Below are 23,550 nucleotides of genomic sequence, written 5' to 3'. Positions count from 1 at the left end.
TAATAAAAGGGTAGCTTTGATATCTTTTGGTGAATTGACGAGTATTCTGTTTACATCATAATTTATGAAAATACTGGCTTGATACAGAATGTTACATTATCAGATTGTTCATGTGCAAGAATTGCATTAATGTGTGGCTAACATTTTCATTGTTTATTTCATGAGAAGTTAGTAAACCATTGCTTCTCTGAATATGCTTTCTAACAACTCAGAGGTTGCTGTTGATACTTTAGGATCCTTCCTTCATTTCTTGCTTTTCATTTTATAATGTGCAAGAAACCGATTCTGGTGTTTTAGATCACTGAGTAACATCTGCTGAGGAAATTCAGCTTGTTTAAGGAACCCCTTCAGATACAAAGCAGAAAGTAAAGGAGGACTTGTGGCATCTTAGAGACTAACAAATTTATTTGAGCATAAGCTTTTGTGAGCTACAGCTCACTTTATCGGATGCATTCAGTGGAAAATACAGTGGGGAGATTTATATACACAGAGAACATGAAACAATGGGTGTTACCATACACACTGTAATGAAAGTGATCACTTAAGGTGAGCTATTACCAGCAGGAGAGCGGTGGGGGGAGGGGAGGAAACCTTTTGTAGTGATGATCAAGGTGGGCCATTTCCAGCAGTTGACAAGAACGTCTGAGGAACAGTGGGGGGAGGGGAATAAACATGGGGAATTAGTTTTATTTTGTGTAATGACCCATCCACTCCCAGTCTTTATTCAAGCCTAAATTAATTGTATCCCATTTTCAAATTAATTCCAATTCAGGAGTCTCTCGTTGGAGTCTGTTTTTGAAGTTTTTTTGTTGAAGAATTGCAACTTTTAGGTCTGTAATCGAGTGACCAAAGAGACTGAGGTTTTCTCTGACTGGTTTCATCACCAGCTTTCATCCAGACCACACCACACAATCCATTGTCTACAGCCAAGCTCTACGATACAACTGCATTTTCTCCATCCCCTCAGACAGAGACAAACACCTACAAGATCTCTATCAAGTGTTCTTACAACTACAGTACCCACCTGCTGAAGTGAAGAAACAGATTGACAGAGCCAGAAGAGTACCCAGAAATTACCTACTACAGGACAGGCCCAACAAAGAAAATAACAGAACGCCACTAGCCATCACCTTCAGCCCCCAGCTAAAACCTCTCCAACACATCATCAAGGATCTACAGCCTATCCTGAAGGACGACCCATCACTCTCACAGATCTTGGAAGACAGGCCAGTCCTTGCTTACAGACAGCCCCGCAACCTGAAGCAAATACTCACCAACAACCACATACCAGAACCACTAACCCAGGAACCTATCCTTGCAACAAAGCCCGTTGCCAACTGTGTCCACATATCTGTTCAGGGGACATCATCATAGTGCCTAATCACATCAGCCACATGATCAGATGCTCGTTCACCTGCACATCTACCAATGTGATATATGCCATCATGTGCCAGCAATGCCCCTCTGCCATGTACATTGGCCAAACTGGACCAGTCTCTACGTAAAAGAATAAATGGACACAAATCAGACGTCAATAATTATAACACTCAAAAACCAGTCGGAAAACACTTCAATCTCTTTGGTCACTCAATTACAGACCTAAAAGTGGCAATTCTTCAACAAAAAACCTTCAAAATCAGACTCCAATGAGAGACTGCTGAATTGGAATTAATTTGCAAACTGGATACAATTAATTTAGGCTTGAATAAAGACTGGGAGTGGATGTGTCATTACACAAAGTAAAACTATTTCCCCATGTTTATTCCCCTCCCCCCCACTGTTCCTCAGACATTCTTGTCAACTGCTGGAAATGGCCCACCTTGATTATCACTAGAAATGGTTCCCACCCCACTCTCCTGCTGGTAATAGCTCACCTTAAGTGATCACTCTTGTTACAGTGTGTATGGTAACACCCATTGTTTCATGTTCTCTGTGTATATAAATCTCCCCACTGTATTTTCCACTGAAAGCATCCGATGAAGTGAGCTGTAGCTCATGAAAGCTTATACTCAAATAAATTTGTTAGTCTCTAAGGTGCCACACGTCCTCCTTTTCTTTTTGCGGATACAGACTAACACGGCTGCTACTCTGAAAGATAGCAGAAAGTGTTATATGAATATTGGGAGCAAATTTTGTTTTCATTCTACAAGACTATATATAACTTTGTTACAGGAAATAATGTGCTCTGAATTTTCAGTAAATTGCACAGAAAACTTCTGAGATTGTGTAATATGCTTTAATGACTAAGTTTCTATAACTGTCTTGCTCTAAGAGAGAGACATTTTTTAGAGGTCTTAGGAAAAAAGTTTCTTATAGTGTGTAGTAATAAGTGGTCTCAAAATGTTGTGATGAGTTAATTTCTTATTTTTTACATAAGCAGAATAATCACTAAGGTATATGGAAATTATTGTGAATAATACCCCAAAAGTGCAGAAACCTTAGCTTTGTTCGTCTCCACAATTAAAAAAATGCTGTACTGCAGCAAACAATGTGGTCTTGGCTATGATGCTAACTTTTTTGTTAGTGAATATATACACAATATTGTGGTGTTGGTGTGCATGTGGTGTGCAAGAATAGTGGTATCAAATCCGTAATATAATACTACTTAAATACAAAAAACTATATTAAAGCAACATAGACATTCAGATGAACTGTATCTAAAAGAAAAGGAGTACTTGTGGCACCTTAGAGACTAACCAATTTATTTGAGCATAAGCTTTTGTGAGCTACAGCTCACTTCATCGGATGAAGTACTCCTTTTCTTTTTGTGAATACAGACTAACACGGCTGCTACTCTGAAACCTGTGTCTAAAAGATAAATATGAGAGAGAAAAGACTTGATGGGATAGTATGGTATGAAGGTTTTATCAGCATGTGTTTGAGATTGTCTCATTATTCATGGATTGTGAAGTCAAAGAAATATACAAGTTTTTCTAGTGACTGTGAATCAAATCCATATATCTCGCCATGCATTAGGTTTATGAGACATATGTCAAAACTTCTCACAGTGCTCCTTGTACAGACATCAGTCTTTTGTGAGTGAACCCCATCACTAGGTCACCTGGCCTTCCAAGCCAATGGGTCTAGTTTAGTCACTGTTTCTAGCTCTGAGACCCTAGGGCACACGCTCAGCCCGCTTGTCTGATACCCTTCCTTGGGATGTTGGGTGCTCTGTCCAGCTATGTTTGACCTTGAAATCAGTGTCTATGATCTCCTGAACTCCCCCCTCCCTCAGTCACATACAGGTGCTCCCCCAGATCTGTACATAGGCTTTGGGCAGTGTGGGCTTCTAATTGAACCCCTTCAGAGACAACTTGGCAGAAACACAGGCTTAGGAAAGGAATTTCTTAATCACAGTGACTTTACTCTTAAAGTATTTGAGAGTTAACAGGTCTTTGAAAATGATGGAAGTCCTGAGACATATCCTCTCCTCTCCTAGTCTGATCTCCCCCTTCCTGCACTCTCCTTTTTCTGCTTGACCTGCTTACATGTGGTGACGGTGGCCTCCCCCAGGACCCTGCTGTATTGTTGTGCCACAGGCTCCACCTGAGAAGCTTCAGACACACCAGTCTTGTTTGCCTCTTTCCTCCTGTGGGGCAATTTGTAGAAAACCCAGTATTACAGAAGGATAGACCAGTAATTGAGGGACAATCACAATTGTTGGACAAAGATTGTGGTCTTGATGGCTTTTAATGTTAGTCCTTCAACAGGGTGTCAAACACCTTTTACAGACAAAGCAGTAATCTGAGATGCAGCACAGTAGGTTGTCTTTGGGCAGACTTGTGCAGTCAGTGTCCAATATCTTCTCACATAGAATAGATAGAGTTCCTAATTTGATTCAGACATATCCTGCTCTGTCATAACACATTTTACAGAAAATCTATTTTCAAAAGGTTTTAGAGAGTTTTTAAAAACTGGTTTTTTGTAACCTTCTAACTATAAAGCCAAAGTCCAATTTCAGAGACCTCGGAGGGAAAGATATAATGAATAAATTTCATGTATCTCTAAAAATGGCCTCTAAATAACTTTTCTATCGATAAAAGTGTTATGAATTTAAAGCCTTCTGTGTCAGGATATCCTACATCTAGAATCCCATTGGAAAGTTTCCGTTATAAAGTTCCCATATCTAGCTCTGAAGGACTGTGAGATATTGGATCTGAAACCTGTTACTTATCTGGGAGTGGGTATTGCCCATTCTGTATGTGAGAACATTTAATTTTGTGGTCATGGTGGAGGGAAGTCACCCCATGGGGTAAAGAGGGGAACATTTCCATAGTGGGTTAACTTAAGCAAAAGGCAACTGTTTGGAGGTGCTCCGGGCTTCAAGATGTTGGAAATAGTCCTGCTGCTGATGGATTATTACAAGATTGTGAGAAGGAGGAAAGACTAAATGTTTCCTCTCCTTCCCCCTTCTGCATCTCTGTAAGACTGGCACATTTTCTTTGTATGTTTCTTTTTTGGTGAGAGAAATATATGTACACGGCATCACAGTTATTTAGGATGTATAATGAAGAGAAGAAGCCCACTATGGCAGTCAGAGACCAAAATGTCACACTCACTTCAAAATTCTATGACTAATTAAAACACAATTCCCTCCAAAGTTTGTGAAAATGTTGCTTCAAGCACCTTTACCTGCAGGCTAAGCAATTCCCTTTTGTTTGGATGGTGTGAAACTCTGATGACTTTGATAAGCCATGTAAATGATCTTTAAAAAGGTAAATGGTTAATCTTATCATTGGGTAAGGATGACTTGTAATCAGCAACATACAATAGTGCTGATAAAATGTTACAAAACAGGTTTCCAGAGACTTTTTGAACTTCATCTGTGCTTTAAATACATTTTCCAAACAAAGAGCATGTATTTTTTGTCTCACCACATATTACAAAAAGTGCATCACTAACTTGTCATTAGTGATATAAAGAAAGAATAACTTATATGGATGTGGAGAAAGATTCTCCAAAGAAATAATGTGAACATCGTTGAGGTTTAATCTTGGAATTATAAGGGTCACTCGTGTTCTAGCTGCTCTTGCATCTTTTGATGTTCATGTGTAAGGAATGTATGGAACATTAAGGATGTGATCAATGGTGTCATAGGGAACATTTATTTTTCAGATCAAATGTTCTTTGCAGCTCTTTCTTGAATGGACATCTAATAGAATATTAAAGAACTAATCTTAGAAATGATCACCAATACTGAAAGGCTACAAATTGCTATTTTGGTTGGGATAGTATTGCTTCCATTTGATTTTGTGAACTGGAAAAGGAAAATCTAAGATGGTAAAGTTAAAATGTGGATCATGGTTTATTGAAAAGAAAAGGAGTACTTGTGGCACCTTAGAGACTAACCAATTTATTTGAGCATAAGCTTTCGTGAGCTACAGCTCACTTCATCAGATGCATATCGTGGAAACTGCAGCAGACTTTATATATACACAGAGAATATGAAACAATACCTCCTCCCACCCCACTGTCCTGCTGGTAATAGCTTATCTAAAGTGATCATCAGGTGGGCCATTTCCAGCACAAATCCAGGTTTTCTCACCCTCCACCCCCCCACACAAATTCACTCTCCTGCTGGTGATAGCCCATCCAAAGTGACAACTCTTTACACAATGTGCATGACAATCAAGTTGGGCTATTTCCTGCACAAATCCAGGTTTTCTCACATCCCCCCCACCCCCATACACACACAAACTCACTCTCCTGCTGGTAATAGCTCATCCAAACGGACCACTCTTCAAGTTTAAATCCAAGTTAAACCAGAACATCTGGGGGGGGGGTAGGAAAAAACAAGAGGAAACAGGCTACCTTGCATAATGACTTAGCCACTACCAGTCTCTATTTAAGCCTAAATTAATAGTATCCAATTTGCAAATGAATTCCAATTCAGCAGTTTCTCGCTGGAGTCTGGATTTGAAGTTTTTTTGTTTTAAGATAGCGACCTTCATGTCTGTGATTGCGTGACCAGAGAGATTGAAGTGTTCTCCGACTGGTTTATGAATGTTATAATTCTTGACATCTGATTTGTGTCCATTTATTCTTTTACGTAGAGACTGTCCAGTTTGACCAATGTACATGGCAGAGGGGCATTGCTGGCACATGATGGCATATATCACATTGGTGGATGTGCAGGTGAACGAGCCTCTGATAGTGTGGCTGATGTTATTAGGCCCTGTGATGGTGTCCCCTGAATAGATATGTGGGCACAGTTGGCAACGGGCTTTGTTGCAAGGATAAGTTCCTGGGTTAGTGGTTCTGTTGTGTGGTATGTGGTTGTTGGTGAGTATTTGCTTCAGGTTGCGGGGCTGTCTGTAGGCAAGGACTGGCCTGTCTCCCAAGATTTGTGAGAGTGTTGGGTCATCCTTTAGGATAGGTTGTAGATCCTTAATAATGCGTTGGAGGGGTTTTAGTTGGGGGCTGAAGGTGACGGCTAGTGGCGTTCTGTTATTTTCTTTGTTAGGCCTGTCCTGTAGTAGGTAACTTCTGGGAACTCTTCTGGCTCTATCAATCTGTTTCTTTACTTCTGCAGGTGGGTATTGTAGTTGTAAGAAAGCTTGACAGAGATCTTGTAGGTGTTTGTCTCTGTCTGAGGGGTTGGAGCAAATGCGGTTGTATCGCAGAGCTTGGCTGTAGACGATGGATCGTGTGGTGTAGTCAGGGTGAAAGCTGGAGGCATGCAGGTAGGAATAGCGGTCAGTAGGTTTCCGGTATAGGGTGGTGTTTATGTGACCATTGTTTATTAGCACTGTAGTGTCCAGGAAGTGGATCTCTTGTGTGGACTGGACCAGGCTGAGGTTGGTGGTGGGATGGAAATTGTTGAAATCATGGTGGAATTCCTCAAGGGCTTCTTTTCCATGTGTCCAGATGATGAAGATGTCATCAATATAGCGCAAGTAGAGTAGGGGCTTTAGGGGACGAGAGCTGAGGAAGCGTTGTTCTAAATCAGCCATAAAAATGTTGGCATACTGTGGGGCCATGCGGGTACCCATAGCAGTGCCGCTGATCTGAAGGTATACATTGTCCCCAAATGTGAAATAGTTATGGGTAAGGACAAAGTCACAAAGTTCAGCCACCAGGTTAGCCGTGACATTATCGGGGATAGTGTTCTTGACGGCTTGTAGTCCATCTTTGTGTGGAATGTTGGTGTAGAGGGCTTCTACATCCATAGTGGCCAGGATGGTGTTATCAGGAAGATCACCGATGGATTGAAGTTTCCTCAGGAAGTCAGTGGTGTCTCGAAGGTAGCTGGGAGTGCTGGTAGCGTAGGGCCTGAGGAGGGAGTCTACATTTGCAAATTGGATACTATTAATTTAGGCTTAAATAGAGACTGGGAGTGGCTAAGTCATTATGCAAGGTAGCCTGTTTCCTCTTGTTTTTTCCTACCCCCCGCCCCCCAGATGTTCTGGTTTAACTTGGATTTAAACTTGAAGAGTGGTCAGTTTGGATGAGCTATTACCAGCAGGAGAGTGAGTTTGTGTGTGTATGGGGGTGGGGGGGATGTGAGAAAACCTGGATTTGTGCAGGAAATAGCCCAACTTGATTGTCATGCACATTGTGTAAAGAGTTGTCACTTTGGATGGGCTATCACCAGCAGGAGAGTGAATTTGTGTGGGGGGGTGGAGGGTGAGAAAACCTGGATTTGTGCTGGAAATGGCCCACCTGATGATCACTTTAGATAAGCTATTACCAGCAGGACAGTGGGGTGGGAGGAGGTATTGTTTCATATTCTCTGTGTATATATAAAGTCTGCTGCAGTTTCCACGATATGCATCTGATGAAGTGAGCTGTAGCTCACGAAAGCTTATGCTCAAATAAATTGGTTAGTCTCTAAGGTGCCACAAGTACTCCTTTTCTTTTTGCGAATACAGACTAACACGGCTGTTACTCTGAAACCTGTCATTGTTTATTGAGAAGTTTGGCTTTTGGGGTTCACACAGTTCAGTATAACCTGTGTCCTTAAAGAGACTAGAACTCATGAGGTACATAATTTAATTCTAAATTGCAACTGGACATTTTAATGAAATAGATAGCATATGCTTTTCTATACATACAGTGTTTCTCCATTATGCAGTGTGATGAAGCTTATATTATTTGTCAAATACATATATTTTTAAGGAAAGCAGAGAAAAATGAATTTTTTGAAATTGAATGGAAAATCAGTCTCCCCATTCTCACACAGAGTAAGCATTCATCTTTATATTTCAGAAAAGAGGATAGGAATATTCTGTAAATTATTGGACTTTTCTTCCTGCCAGATAAAATTGTTATAAGATAAATGCATTAGAGTGTTCTGGATGTTAACTTTTTAATTGCTAAATCATCTTTAAACCTCAGATTCCCATTGTGTATTTCTTTTTTCTGGCCCCAGTTGATCAGAATGTATAATAAGATTGCCCTTTAAAGGAATTCATTTTGTAGCTTTCAGACCCGATCATTCCCCAGAACAGGCTATAGAAATAATAGATGTGATCCATGGGAGAGATAGTATTCCAAATTTCAATAAAGTTATATTAAGACTTAATAATCTGTTGTGTGAACAAGATCTCTGTGTCTGGTTAGATCCTTCCTTTCCACTCCCCTACATTGGAAATAACTTGTCCATTCATTTATAGGGGCTTAGGGTCTGATCCAGCTCTCACTGAAGCCAGTGGGAGTTGGGTCAGGTCCTTAATTACCAAACGACAGTCACAAATGGCAAATTTAGTGTACAGTTTCACTGCTAGAGATACAGAACATCCCAGTGTGAATAGTTGAGACAGCTCTCAACCATTTTATCTTATCAAATTTTAATTAAAATAATAGTAATACTTTTCACTTATCTTGTGGCTTTGCTTCAAGAGTCTTGCAGTGCTTTTTGATGGGGAGAGGGAGAAGAAACTTTTGAAAAATGTTCTGGTTTCTGCTTAACATGCTCTTTTTGAATAACAGGCTGCTCTTAGTTCCCTTGATACCACCTTTAGCAAAGCCAATCATCAAATAAGTATTTTGACCACAATCTTCATCCTTCTTTCTATATCAATCTCTTCTCTTCTCTTCTTTTGCAAGTTTTGTTCTTTTGCTGATCAGGTATGCTAAATTTTTCTGTAGCCAGACTGCTGGACTAAGCTTTAGAAAAGACAAGATCCCCTCCCCTCCTACCCTTCTGTGGAGCTTAATTGTATTTTTCCAAAACCTCTGTCCCATCCGTCTTCCATCTCTCAACCATCTACTGCACATGATAGCAGCATTCAGTGTACAGGGCCTTCTTAGTGTGAACTTCTCAATAAACTTCTCAAATAGCCTCCAAACTTTAGAGGTTTCTTATGTTTGCTTGGTGAAATGCATGTTCAGTGTACTGCTTTATCTTTTAGTATTGCATTCATGCTTTTCTCTTTTCACAGACTTTTTGTTTGTTTGTTTGTAGTGGCAAGTGTATTTTGCTTACAAAAGATTCACATTCTCCCCTATTTTGAGATGCCATCTATACATATGACAACAGTTGTGTTCTTCAGGTAATCTCCACATTCCATAGGAAAGAAGATATCTGTTTACCTTGATTTTTCCTCAAATGAATTTTGATCAAGAGAAGATTTGATACTCCCAAGATATTGTAATTTAAGTATTAGCTTCACAGGTTTCGGGAACTTAGGTAGTGCTATTCCCTTTTGGTAAATTTCAAAGATCCTAAGAAAACTCTTGAAAGCTTTTCACTCTGTTTTGTCAAAATGCATTTCTGAGACACTTATATAGCGGAGGGCATTTGCTTATGTAACTAAGTCTACACTTAAAACTTTTACTGATATAGTAATGTCAATTAGGGGCAGGGTCGTCCTTACCCATACACAAACTATGCAGTTGCATAGGGCACCAGGAAATTTGGGGCACCAGATTGCCCCAGATTTCCTGGTGCCCTACACAGCCGCGTGCTGCTCCACTGGCAAGCCTGATACCCCGGCTGGCTGAGCCAGCCCGGAAAGCTGCCCCCGCTCTTGCCCCGTGCCCACTCCACCCCTTTTCCATAGCCTCCACCCCTACTCCGCCCAACCTCTTCCCACCGCTGCTCCGCCTCTGCCCCTACTCCACCCCTCCCCCTGAGCTACATCCCGGGGGACTGCAGCAGGGGTCCGGTGTGCCCTGCACTCACCGGGCGGCAGGACATGGAGCAACCCGGCCCCAACCCGCTCCATCGGCTTGTACTGGGGAGCGATTTCCCCCCTGCCTCCCAAGCCTGCTCCTGCCCCCCACAGACCTTGTGCGCAGCCCCTCCGTCCCCCCGCAGAGGCCTGGGGCTGGCTGCCCCCCACAGTTATACCAGCAATAAAGTACTTTTGCTAGTGTAACTTACTTCTTTAGGGGAACTGGTGTAAGTTATGCTGACAGAAGCATTCTTTGCCAGTATAAGCTGTGTCTACACTAAGAGGATTTGCTGGGATAGCTGTACTGGCAAACTTTTTCTAGCATAGACTAGGCCTTAGGGAACAAGGAGGATTCATCACAAGACCTGATGTAAGGGGTATGAATCTGCTTTATGAGCTTACATTCTAGATTGTAAAATCTTTTCTGAAATGTAAGACTTGGGGAAGAGCCCTCATTTTGCTCCATGTTTTGTGAGGTACCTAGCATGCCTGTGATTGTGGTAAAAATGAATAATATTTGCAAATCAGCCAGCTGGCATTCTGCATCTATATTTTTCTGACCATACTGTGTAGTTTGGTGTTTTTTGCATTCAAGAAATCTACACTTTTAGCAGAATTGCAGTTTGTCTCTTGTGTACACTACTTTCTCTGAGAACAGGAGTAATGGCTGAACTATCAGACCTCTTTTTTTCTGTTTAGCTCAACAGTGATGTTTTTAGATTATTGTTTTGATAGGAATCCATTGTAAATTGGTTTTGTTAACAGACTCTTGATACATAAGAACAGCCATATTGAGTCAGACCAATGGTTGATCTAGTCCAGTCTCTGACGGTGGCCAGTACCAGATGCTTCAGAGGGAGCAAACAGAACAGGGCAATTTTGAGGATTCATTTCCTGTCATCCAGTCCCAGCTGGTAGCTAGAGGTTTAGGGACACCCAGAGCATGGGTTTGTATCCCTGACCATCTTGGCAATAGCAAAAATAGCTATTGATGGACCTAACCTCCATGAATGTATCTAATTCTTTTTTGACACAGTTATACTTTTGGTCTTTAGGACATCCCATAGCAACAAGTTCCACAGGTGGACTATTGTTGTGTGAAGGAGTAATTCCTTTTGTTGGTTTTAAACTTGCTGCCTGTTAATTTAATCAGGTGACCATTAGTTCTTGTGATATGTGAAGGGGCAAACAACACTTTCCTATTTACTTCTCCATACTGTTCTTGAGTTTATAGACCTCTGTCATATCCACCCTTAGTTGTATATTTTCTAAACTGAACAGTCGCAATCTTTTTAATCAGTCTTCATGTGGAAGCTGTTCCATACTCCTAATCATTTTCATTGCCCTTCTCTGCACCTTTTTCAATTCTATTATATCTGTTTTGAGATGGGGCGATCAGAATCCACTTTAAATTCACACCTTCATTTAATTCAGATTAATTTTCCTGTGTATCCCTGTATAGACAAGCCCTATGGTTGTTCCTAAGGCTGACTATGATTAGACTAAATGAAAGAGAATATGGACTTTCTTAAATTCAGACTAATGGCAGACTTTAGTAGGAAAAACAAAGGATTCCTCCTATTGTTATAATGTGCAATATAACAAAGACAGTGAATTCCCTAAAAAACATTGTTTTTATATGATAGTTTATACAAACCGAGGGTGTCTTGTGAATGAATAATAGCTTGCACAGATATAATAATGATTAAAAGGAATACTTGTGGCACCTTAGAGACTAACCAATTTATTTGAACATAAGCTTCCGATGAAGTGAGCTGTAGCTCACGAAAGCTTATACTCAAATAAATTGGTTAGTCTCTAAGGTGCCACAAGTACTCCTTTTCTTTTTGCGAATACAGACTAACACGGCTGTTACTCTGAAACCTATAATCATGATTGTTGCTTGAACTGTTTAACTTACTATAACTTCCTAAAAGGCACTTGCCTGCAGCATATTCAGCTCCAAATACAGTAATAGAACATACTGTTCCAAAGTCTCTGTTCTATGTAACTTACTCAGGTAGTCTCAAACTCTATAACTTTAATAGTTTTTGAGGGCAAAAGAGAGAGAATCCCCTCACATAGACATTTTGCATGGAGATACTGATTTTCATACCTGATGAGTTGGATTGCCAAAGATATGCCCATGTTTTTAGTATACTAAAAATCCATTAAAATTTGTTGAGAAATATATTGGATTAGACACCTAAGAATATCTGAAGTGGAGCTCGCAGAACAGTTAACTTCAACCAGCTTAAACCAATTTCCTGTTTTTGGATGTACAATTTCTTAGTTGTCCTACAAAGATGTATGCATGCACTGTGGTGTAGTCTCGTTGAACTCAGTAGGATTGCTCACAATGTGTGAAGTTAAACACATGCATAATACTTTGCAGGATTGGGGCCTATGTTTTTTCCACTTATTTTCTTTTTCATTAATATATTGGAACACTCCTTTTAGATACCCAAAAATGGATATACTGTATTATCATGAGACAGACATGTAGAAAACTCTGTTCTTCCCTAGGGTTGGTGGAGGCATTAAACGTTCCTAAAGCAGAACCCAGTTTGTAATTATTTCTGTTGTCTTTTTCTGCTTTTATTTTTTCCCATATTTTCATATCTTTTCTGTAGTGATCTTGGAGGGAACATTGATAGCGTATAAAAAAGAACCTGTCAAATACTAGCCTGTGGCCTTCTATTTCAACATGGTTTTGACTGACTATATACTGGAGCTTGTATTATGAACATTCACACAGGGATTTCCCTTTTTGACTATAGGAACTAAATAAGTCTTAATGCTTTCTGAACATTAGAGTCAGCATTCAGCAACCATGAGGTGTTTGCTTAACAGTGTGTAGTTCACAAGAACTGATTGGTTTCACAGTGTAGGGTGGAATAATTGCCATAACCTAGTCTCTGCTGATGCATCTTATGTAGCCACTTCTGCTATGTGCAGAACTCCTGCTTCCACATTTTCTGCTGTTGGTACCACTACGTGCTCTGAATTTGCACATAATTTCCAGCTAATGAAAATCACTCTCGGTGTCTCAAAGATGGAACTACTAGGGTTGAGAGTCACTAAATACTCTAGTTATCCTGTGACTCTGGAGCCTAAAAGAGGGGATCTTAAACGCAACCATGTTTTTGAGAAAAATCTCACATTCTGTCACTGCCAGTGAAAACTATAACTGAGAAACTCCAGGATAAATAGCGAATGGCATTCTCCTTGTATAGTCCACAATACATTTGCTCAAGAAGAGAAATAGTTTAAAGAACATGACATGCAGTTCCTGATGTAGAAAAAAGCCCCCGTATGCCTAATATATTGTAAAAAATTGTTCGAGAACAGCTCATCCTGCAGTAAAATTTGCCTCCATAATATTATCAAGGTCATTATCAGCTTAGGTTATCTGCCTCATATGTATTGAACATAATGCCTGAGGTCAGCTTTCACTTGCAAATGCAACTATGTGGAATATTTGCTCTGATTTTGTTTAAGAATCAGTGTAAGTTATTTTGTTTCACATCCACTCTTTTTTACTCTTCTCACTCATCTTGGAGTAGTCTTCTCCTTAGTTGTTCAATAAACATATACTTTTCATACAACTAAAATTAGGGAATAACAATTTCATGTAAACTAGGCAGCAGAGTCACCCTGTTTCCCCTTTTACATCTAAATGTTATGCAAACAACCCTTATGTATATTATACTTGTGGACTGGCTCTCTTACAAACCTTTCTAAATGATACAGAATTAGGATGATCTGATTGTCAGATGACCAGTTTTTGTTGTTGATGTTCAGGATATTTTTCCTGTTTTATTTTTTAATTTTTTTTAAACTAACTCCAGTATTTATAAGACATATATCACCAGTTGGCTATCTAGGCTATCCCATAATAAGGACAGTGTGTTGTTGCATTGCTGCTAGAGTAGTATGGGCGAGAGATTGTGTCTCAGGAACTCTCCTCACTGCTTAGTGGAGGGAATGTACTGTGACAGCATATGCTGCTTGACACAGCAGTATAATTACACTATCAGGCACATTTAAGGGATGAAGCTCCTTCCTGCCCACTTGAATGAGCTGGGGACATAGTGGAGCCTGCTTCTTCTGCACTCTAAAAGCAGTGGTATAGTACACAATCATAAGGGCAAACACAGGCGTGCTTCCTGCCCCCTCTAATCAATTGTGTGGGGTCGGCCATGAGCTGGTCCAGAGTATATTACCAGTTTAAATGGATAGCCGTGTGTGTTGTCCATTAAATAATAATGATTATCTGAACCTGTCCCCCCCCCATCCATGGACCTGAATGCTGCCTTGTTCTCAGCACCTTTGGAGGTTTTAGATAAATGGGACTCAGATTGAAACCGTCGTGTCGTTTTGCTTTGTAAAACAAAATCCCCTATTAGTGTGCCCTTGAGAAATGAATGTTAGACATTCATTGTGCTCTGATTACCAACCTGCTATAATTACTCAATCTTTTAGAAAGCTGTTTTACCAATTTTTACCATGTCTTCATATTTGTTCTCTTTTTCTAGAATATCATTCAAGATTTAGGATGCTTCGGGGACTTAGGTCGCAAATGATTGGCTTTTAAATACTGATAACAAATATTCTTCATAGATTCAGAGTTTAAGGCCAGAAGGGACCACCAGGTCGTCTAGTCTGACCTCCTGTATAACACAGGCCACCAAGACCATCCAGTACTCACTCACTTCATCCAACAACCAAAATTTGACTAAAGTAATTTAGCCTATAGGAAATCAGTTTATGTACCACAGGCAGAGAATAGGAGGATCCAAGGTGCACCAGTGCCTGAGGCCCCCACAGTGACAGAAAAATGTTTTAGTGAGATATATCCAGATAATCCTGGCAAATGATCCATGACCCACATGCTGCAGAAGAAGGTGAAAACTCTACAAGATCGCTGCCAATTTGATTTGGGGGAGAAATTCTTTTTTGATCCCACATATGGTGATCAGTTAGCCCCTGAGCATGAGATCAAAAACCAGCCAGCCACACACCTGAGAGAGATTGTGCTTGGCCCTCCTCTTCCAAAGTCTCTTCTCCAGCCATGGGCATCCCTGATGCTTCAAAGGAAGGAGTTCCACCCTTCCCAAGAATATGTTGGGGAAGGGGAAAAAAACACTTCATGATCCATGCAGGTGATATTGATATTTTGGCAGCTTTTGCAGCAATCCTTCAGTCCTGCTTGATTGCATAACACTGTTGGACTAAAAGTAATACGTTTTTAGAAGTACTTTTTCCTTTATTGTTTGTCTTTTGTATTTTACTTAATTTGGACAGTAGAAAATTGACTAGCTACTGACTTTTGATTCTAGTCTGTTTCTGGGTAGTTTCTAGTTTTCACGTTGTAGTACAGCACTGCAGAGTTTGAGAAATGTTTAAGTCCCAAACTACATTAGAACCTCAAAGTTATGAACACCAGAATTACGGACTGACCGGTCAACCGGACACCATGGGAACTGGAAGTAAGCTATCAGGCAGCAGCAAAGACAGAAACAAACACCAGTAAGTACTGTACTATGCTTGTATTGCATCTTAAAGGTAGGCACATCTGGACTGCCTGTCCTCACCCCCTACTCCCCATGGCTCAGGGCAGTCGCAGGTAGGAGGTGATGAATGCTGTTTTCTCCTCTCTCTCCCCCCTGGCTGGGAGGAATCGAGCTTGGAGGCTCAGAGCTTCCAAGCTGCTACTGAGACCTGGCATGGAATGTACACTGCTGGAGCTGGAGCCCAATCTCCTGCCTGCATGTTGCACTCTGGAGGAGCAGTTCAGTTTTAAAGGGTCACAGCCTGCACCGTGCGCCCACTGACACTGCGGTGCCCCAGAGTGCCTTGCTCATGATCCTTGCAGCCAGGTGGCAAGAACCAGCTGCCTATCCTCATCCCCACTCACTGGGCAACCTCTGCAGAGCTGTGAGCCACCGCTCCGAGAGTCCGCCCTGAGAAACATCCCATAATGGCTTCTTCAAAGTTACGAACGTTTCAGTGTTATGAACAACCTCCATTCTCGAGGAGTCCATAACTCTGAGTTTCTACTGTACTTAACATTGCTCTTTTTAAAAACTGCATTGAAATCCCAGTTCTGTCATGTTCCTGTGGTTTAAGGCTTATGTGAGCAATATTACCATGCCAACTTTTATAAACGGAAATGTGTTTAGATCATAAAATCCAATCATAACTGGAGTTCCAGGTGGTTCATCTTTAGGACCTGTCTTGTTTTTAATTTGTTTAGCTCCATTGGCTATTATTTCCAAATCTGGGTTGAAGTGTCACAATTATGCTAATGATAGCAGTTTTGTTGCTCTGTTAATAAATAAAGAAGTGCTGTGGGTATTCCATTGTTTAAATGCTGTTTGAATATCTGGGAATAGATGTCCGTACATTTCTTGTGATTGAACTTCAGCATATCTTAGGTGCTAACTATTGAGCCTCAGGCTATTAAGTGTGCCAAATTTTTACTTGGATACTGGGTCCAGAAATTATTTCACCAAAACACGTGACTCGTTACCTTGGAGTTTTTAAGGTTTCTACATAATTGCACAATGATGATGTTGCCTATGTGTTTAGGGCTGCATTTGCTATCTGAAAAAGTTGTTACATAGTTGTTCTTGCCAGGGGAGTTTAGTGCTGCAGTTACGAGCCATATCATGTTCAAAACTAGGTTTATTGTAGTTCTGTCGTGATAGACTATATTAAAGCTTAGCTTGATTGGTCACTATAAACTTAAAAGGTTGCAGAAGTTTAACTTGATAAAAAAATCATATTACTGCTATGTTAGAATCTAGCCAATTCATGCTAATGACTGGGAGACAGATAACAAATGACTGAATTTTGCCAGTTAACAAAGAATAATAAAAAGAAAATCCATTACAAAATGCATAGTATTCATTTATTTAAAAGATACAATTTAGTTCAATTATTGATACTACTTCAGTGTATTCTAGTAAATACACCACTGTCCTCCCATCTCTCTCAGCTTCACCCTCTTCCCACCAACAACTCTGTTTTGTACCTGTTTCCTCCCAACTCATTTGTTACGATATATAAACTTAACCCTAGAACTGATGAATGCATTGACCTCATTGGGGCGCCACATGTAGCCATCATTGTGGGATCTACTCTGCATCCCCTAAATGTTAACAAACTCAAGAGGCAATCAAAGGGGAAGATATATTTCAAAGGTGAGGAAGCCCTCATCGAGACTGGTTTACCCCCCCCCCCCAGGTCCTTAATATTAAACCACTGAGAACGGTAAAGACCAAAGGTGATAGAGACAAGAACTACTTTTTTTTTTTGGTCCAGGGGCCTCAATTTTACTGAACATTTAGCTATCTTCTAAAAGCTCTATTGCCTGCCCCTTAATATTGACTGTTTTCATTAATACATTTTAGCTCTAGAACTCACATAGCCAGTAAATAATAGATCTTGTTCATCATGAGTGTATTTTTAAGACTTTTGGATGAACTTTTCATGTTGATCTCGCTTTTGTTTTTTCTACTGTTTTACTTTTTAGGATTGAGTATTTTACATTGTGGTGATCCAGTGATGCCAATAGTCCTGAATTCTGTAAAGCACGTAAGCATATGCTTGAATTTAAGCACATGAGTAGTCCCCACCAATGGCAGTGTTTCTTAGATGAGTCAGACTACTTGTGCTTAAAAGTAAGTATGTGCTTAAGTGATTTGCTGGATCATAGCCTATACTGATAAAATTTGATTTATATAGACCTTATTTTTCTCAAAATATGACTTTTCAATCTTTTATCTTTAGCAGTCTTATTCCGAAGTATGTAAATCTCAATATTTCAATTGCACCATATTGCAGGGTTGTTGTTGTTGTTGTTTTGCAAACTTACTAAAGTATGTCGTGTGTGTGTGTACAAAATTATCTCAAAACTGCATTGTAATAAAGTCTAGTACCTATGGCATACTAAGGTGCTGTGAAGTGTTTGTAGAACACAGTGTAAACCGTGTAGCTCATAAAATATCACTCAATGTCTTGAGGGAGTCGGATACAGTTTTAGTCTTGCACTCAAGAGATGGCACTGAAGAAAACTTCACAAGAACTCACTACCTTAAGCTACTGCTCCAGTGGAAACATGTTGGATTCATTTCTAGGAAATGATTAATACACCAACATTTTTGCACCAAAAAGTATACTAATTTAGGGTCAGACTGTTATGTTTACTCACATTAACTAGTACCTTGCACAAGGAGTAATCCACACAAGTCAATAGGACCACTTATAAGGTTGAAGAAGTCTCAGTGTGAGTAAAGCTACCACACTCTAGCCTTTATGGAAGCATTTTAGTTGGAATATGTGATACCTTATTTAATTACCTGTTTTCTGTTTAGAGTCATATTAAAAAAAACATTCTGACTACATCAGGAGGGTAGCTAGTACAGCGCTTTTTCTTTTAATAATACTCAGAACTTACTGTATATAACATTTTACAAACATTGCCATAGTTAAGTATTTTTGTCTCCCTAAACCTGGAATCCCAATGTGCCGCACAATCACCATCTCCTTTTTTTCAAATTCCTCTTTAAAACATACTTCTTGATGATGATAACTATTAGTAGAGAAACAACAACTACAATAAAACCATGGAAGGAATAAGACATATGACTGACTTTGCTGCTTTGTCGCACTGATTTTTTTGTTGCCTCCCTGCCCTCCGCTTTGCAAGATATCTACCTAGATTGTAAGTTCTTCAAGACAGGGAATTCTCATTTTATGTGTCTATAAACCACTGACCATATTAATGCTGTACAAATAATAACAAAAATGTAATCCTAATTTCACTGAAGAGTGGCCGAGAGGGGTCTTGATTTGCCTGAGGCCATAGAGGGATTTGAAGTCAGATCCAGGATTAAAACTCATGTTCCTGGCTCCAAAGTCAGGATTTAGACCACAAGACACTCCTACTCTCCCCTATTTTATGTTGCTTTCTAATGATACTTTTTAAAGTACGTTCATAAAACCCTGTACTGCAGATGCTTGATACCTGGCATAATGCTTACTACCATAATTAGTCTGATTGAAGTTTTTTTGCAGCTGCAAAAAATGTACATGCAACCACTAGAAACCCAAAACTTTAAGCTGTTGTGTGATGCAAGTTAGACTGATTTTTGTGCAGATGAAAGTTAGATCCTCATGCTTGAAAATCTAGTTTAAGGATTCTACAGTTGGCTATTGATTTTTAATGTTACTGAAAACTGTTCCCCAATTAGAGAATATCTGTTCTCAAATTTTCTGTGAATTGTCAGATGAACGCAAAATCATATTTCCTTTTTTGAGATAGATATCACTGCTGTCTTTATAGGTAAAGGTGTGTTTCACATGTACATGCAGATTACGCTTTAATACTTCTTGAATCTGCTTTCAGTGTACTGAGATTTTTCAACGTAGTGGTTACAAAAATTTTGCTAATGCGCAGTTTCATACTGCGAGTTATATGCGTAATATTGTGTCCAGTGGGATTCTGTATTGCAAAATTTGCATAGTTATAGTTCTAGTGACATCGTATCTCACATGAAGAACCCAGAGACCTGATACAATATCAGTAAAACTGTCTCCTAAGTATGATTCAAACAGTTTTATTAGCAACATATGGGGTATGAAGGAGCCACAGAGGGTAGTTTTGAGTGTAAGGGTGCTGGACTCTCTTTTTCAGCATGTAATTATATCAGTTCTCTTCTATGGCATTATTTGTTGCTGCTCTGGGATTGCTGAAAAATAACTACTAATATGGTGATACAAAGGATCAGAATAAATTATAATTGTTGACTTTGCAAGAAATTCGTTGGCAAAAAGGCTTACTTTCCCAAGCTCAGTTGTCAGTTCTGCTTTTAGCTTTGTATCTAAGCCATATACACAAAAATAATGTTTTCGTGGAAGTCTTAGGTTTTACTGGCATTCTGACTCTCTTGCATAATAGATATTCCTCTGAATTGCAAAAAAGTAAGTCAGAGATTTCAATTGGCAATATGGTTATTTTTCTTTTTTTATCTCTGCTCTTTGCTAGCCATTTAAGGCTAGGAACAGGCTATTTGTGTAATTGGTAACTAGTTATCGAGTGTTTTTATTGCTGGAATAGAACACATTTCTCAGTATCAAAAATGAGTTCTCTTCCGATAATCAGTTCGTCATTTTAAAACAGTTGTTTTGACATTAAATCCTAGCAACAGTACAAACTGAGGATTTTATTAGTAGTATTTTTAATAATAATTTATTCTTAAATGTTAATATCTCGTGGTGTAGTAAAAAATGGCAGAAGTTAAGGTGTTTAATGTTTTTGCTATCCACTAACTGGCTTCTGAAGTCGCAGCACAATATGTTCGTTTAAAAGGAGTAGTATGTTGACTGCTGCCCTAGTAATGCTTTAAAATATTTGTGTATTTAAGCACTGTGGGTCAGATTATGCCTCTATGTAGAAAAACTTGCACAGGGGCTAGGGAATTCCCTGAGATTCTGCTCACAGTATTCCCTCTGAATTCTTCCTTCATGGCATTTGGCTTCATTGCAGAATAACTGTGGGGTCAGCTCACAAACCCTCATGCATCCCTAAGAGATCTGTGGAGAACTGTGACATTCTCCAGGGTACAATCTAGACTGATGGGCAGCTGTGTCCCCTCAATTCTCCAACCTGGGGTGCCTTTTACACTGCTTCACTGTGAGAGCAACCACTCCTGATCTGCTCAGACATCGCCCCCAGCATGTAAATCACTCCCAGCTATGTATGAATGTTGTAGACAGCCACCCATGAATTACAGTGTGGGGAACACTAGCAAACTCCCAAAGTCCCCCCAGAAATGTGTCTTGTACTACTCAGCACCCTCCTGGAGAATACAAGCTCATATGAAGTCCGTCATTTCGTTAATAGAAAATGATATGCACAAATCTTATCTCAAATGGAGTTTCCCAAACACTTCAATCCAAACACACACTAGTTTAGATAAAACAATAAAATAAGTTTATTAACTACAGAAACATAGATTTTAAGTGATTACAAGTAAGGAGGCAGAAAAGTCAGAATAGGTTACGAAGAAATTAAAGGTAAAATGCAAACTAATAGCTAGCTTAACAAACTAAGTGATATCAAAGCAAAAGTTTCTCTCACCCCAGTCTTACTAGCAGTCTTACTGGCTGGAATCCTTCCAGGCAGGACCTCTCCTCAATTTGTGTTAATTTCCTTGTCATTCAGGTGTTGTTGATGCCATGAGAAGAGATGAATGAGAGAGAGATTTTGCAGCTTCTGTTCTCTTTTCTTATAGTTCTCTTTTTCTTTGAAAATAATCTCAGCTGAGGTTCAGAAGATAGCCTGTCTGTGGAGATGGGAACCTCCAACTGTTTGTTACCAAGATGTAAATTTCTTGCCCACACCCTTTTTCCTGACAAAGAATGGCTTCTTAACCAGGTGATAGTCCATTTATTTTCATTGACACCTGGCTGAGGCATCAGTTTGTCTTCTGTCTCTGAGGAACTGGTTTGTGGCTGTTTCCCCAGATTTAGAATATGTTTTAGTAACATCATACGATAGAATCTTATAACTTTACATACAGTGTCAGCACACCCATTTTACCATGACAATAATGATCAGTAAAGTATGAGTTTTCAAATGATATCTTACAAGGCATACTTTGTACAAAATCTATTATAGTTTTGTAAAAGGGGTGAGCATAGGGATACAGACTGTCACAATGACATAGGGCTACCCATGCAGAGGCACTGAATCTGAGACACCTGCCTCCTCCCTAATGGTTATTAGAGAAACACCCTCAGTTTCTGCTCTGGGAATTCATTTTAAGAGTGTCCCCCAGCATTGAAGGATTTCCTCAGCAAAGTCAACACAGTTTTTGGTTGTATTAACTTTCCTCTAGTGTTTCTACTAGATGCCAGGAGCAGGTTGTGCATCCTCCCCACTCAGTACTCCAGTCTCAATCTCAGCTTGCCCATGTGAAGATTTCCAGATGCATAGAGTCATTACATTGCCACTGTGTTAAGTAAATAAAGACACAACATCTGTTTTCTAATTGGAAAGTGAACAGATCCCAACTTTTAGTCACATAAATATCATAACCTCTGTGTTACCCAGCATGTATTGTCCCAAGGCTACCATCCAGTATAGTAAAGCTGTGCATCTTCAAAATGTATTTATTTAAAAAATAAACAAAACTTAAAATTGTTGTGGCCTCACAATAACAAAAAATATACAGTTTTGATGCAATTTCACTTACATGCTTTGTTTTTTTCTACATTTTGCTTTTCTGTTTCTGTTTAAGCAGACTGCAGGGTTTTTGTAAATTTCATTTTACTGCCTATCCACAAGATGGAAGCAGGTGAGAAGAGCTTGTGAAAAAGGCAATACAGATATGCACTTGCAATACATGACACAGTTGATATTTCATACTTTTGGTCTACCAACCTTGCACATCCCTTTAACTTGTATAAGATAAAAGTTTTATATGTTTGTAAAGTTTTATATAATTAAATTTAAAAAACCTATTAAAGACTAAAACTGAATATCAGAAACAAAAAAAAATCTCAATAGCAGGGAGAATTACACTGAGAAATTGTACACTTCTTAGTTTCTACATGTTGCACTGCTTTATAGCCTCTCTCTTTAAACTTTGAACAATTTTATAATCTGGGTAGCTATTTACAGAGAGGTTATTGCTATTGTAGTTCAAGTTGTGGCTTAAAATATTTATATTCTCAAGCTTATTTTTTTATGAAAGGATATATCCCCCGAGGTATAATAATGCTGTTAATACTTTCCACTGAGGGCTGGTCTACACCAGAAAATTAGATCGAACCAGCTACATCGTTCGGGGTGTGAAAATTCCACAACCCTTAAGTTAGTTTAACTACGTCACTAAGTCCTAGTGTAGACAGTGCTAGGTTGATGGAAGAGTTCTTGAACTGGCCAGAGACAGACAACCCCTAGGATTCAGAGGAGAGGGGAAGTCCTGCTCCCCCTGGGACACATAGGGAGATTATGCCCACGTGGCATCCATTGGCTAGACTATGGATGGGAGGGAAGACTTGATTGCCTCACTCGCTTGCTGTGTATGGAGCCATTGGGGCACACAGCAGTTATTCTCCAATGGCTGTTGACTTGTGCTCCCTACCCTGTGATGAAGGTATAGTTTGAACGGCATTTCTAGGATGTTGTGGGTCTGACTAAATCACCACAGTTGGGTATCAGGATTTTTTTTTTTTAACCTTGGCACTAGATTGGCAAGGTGTTCAATGGGTTTTCTCACCTTTCTAGCAGCACTCTGAGCCCCAGTTTTAGGTTAATAAGGAGTAAGGACGGAAATTAAAAGTTGTAAGATTATAAGTGAGGTTTGTAATTTCATCACAGCTTGCAGCCCAAATCCAGTGTGGGCAAGAGGCTCAA

At 39.6% G+C, this 23,550-nt stretch overlaps 1 protein-coding gene across 4 annotated transcripts in view; it reads left to right on the top strand.

Annotated features, from left to right (window-relative positions):
• Positions 1-23,550, top strand: part of GTDC1 (glycosyltransferase like domain containing 1) — a 283,440-nt gene that overhangs the window by 9,210 nt on the left and 250,680 nt on the right. The window lies entirely within an intron of this gene.

The sequence above is a fragment of the Lepidochelys olivacea genome (genome assembly GCF_965140295.1).
Source record: "Lepidochelys olivacea isolate rLepOli2 genome assembly, chromosome: 11".
NCBI classification, from domain to species: domain Eukaryota; kingdom Metazoa; phylum Chordata; order Testudines; family Cheloniidae; genus Lepidochelys; species Lepidochelys olivacea.
Note: the sequence above shows the minus strand (reverse complement) of the source record. Positions and strands in the feature narration are given on the sequence as shown.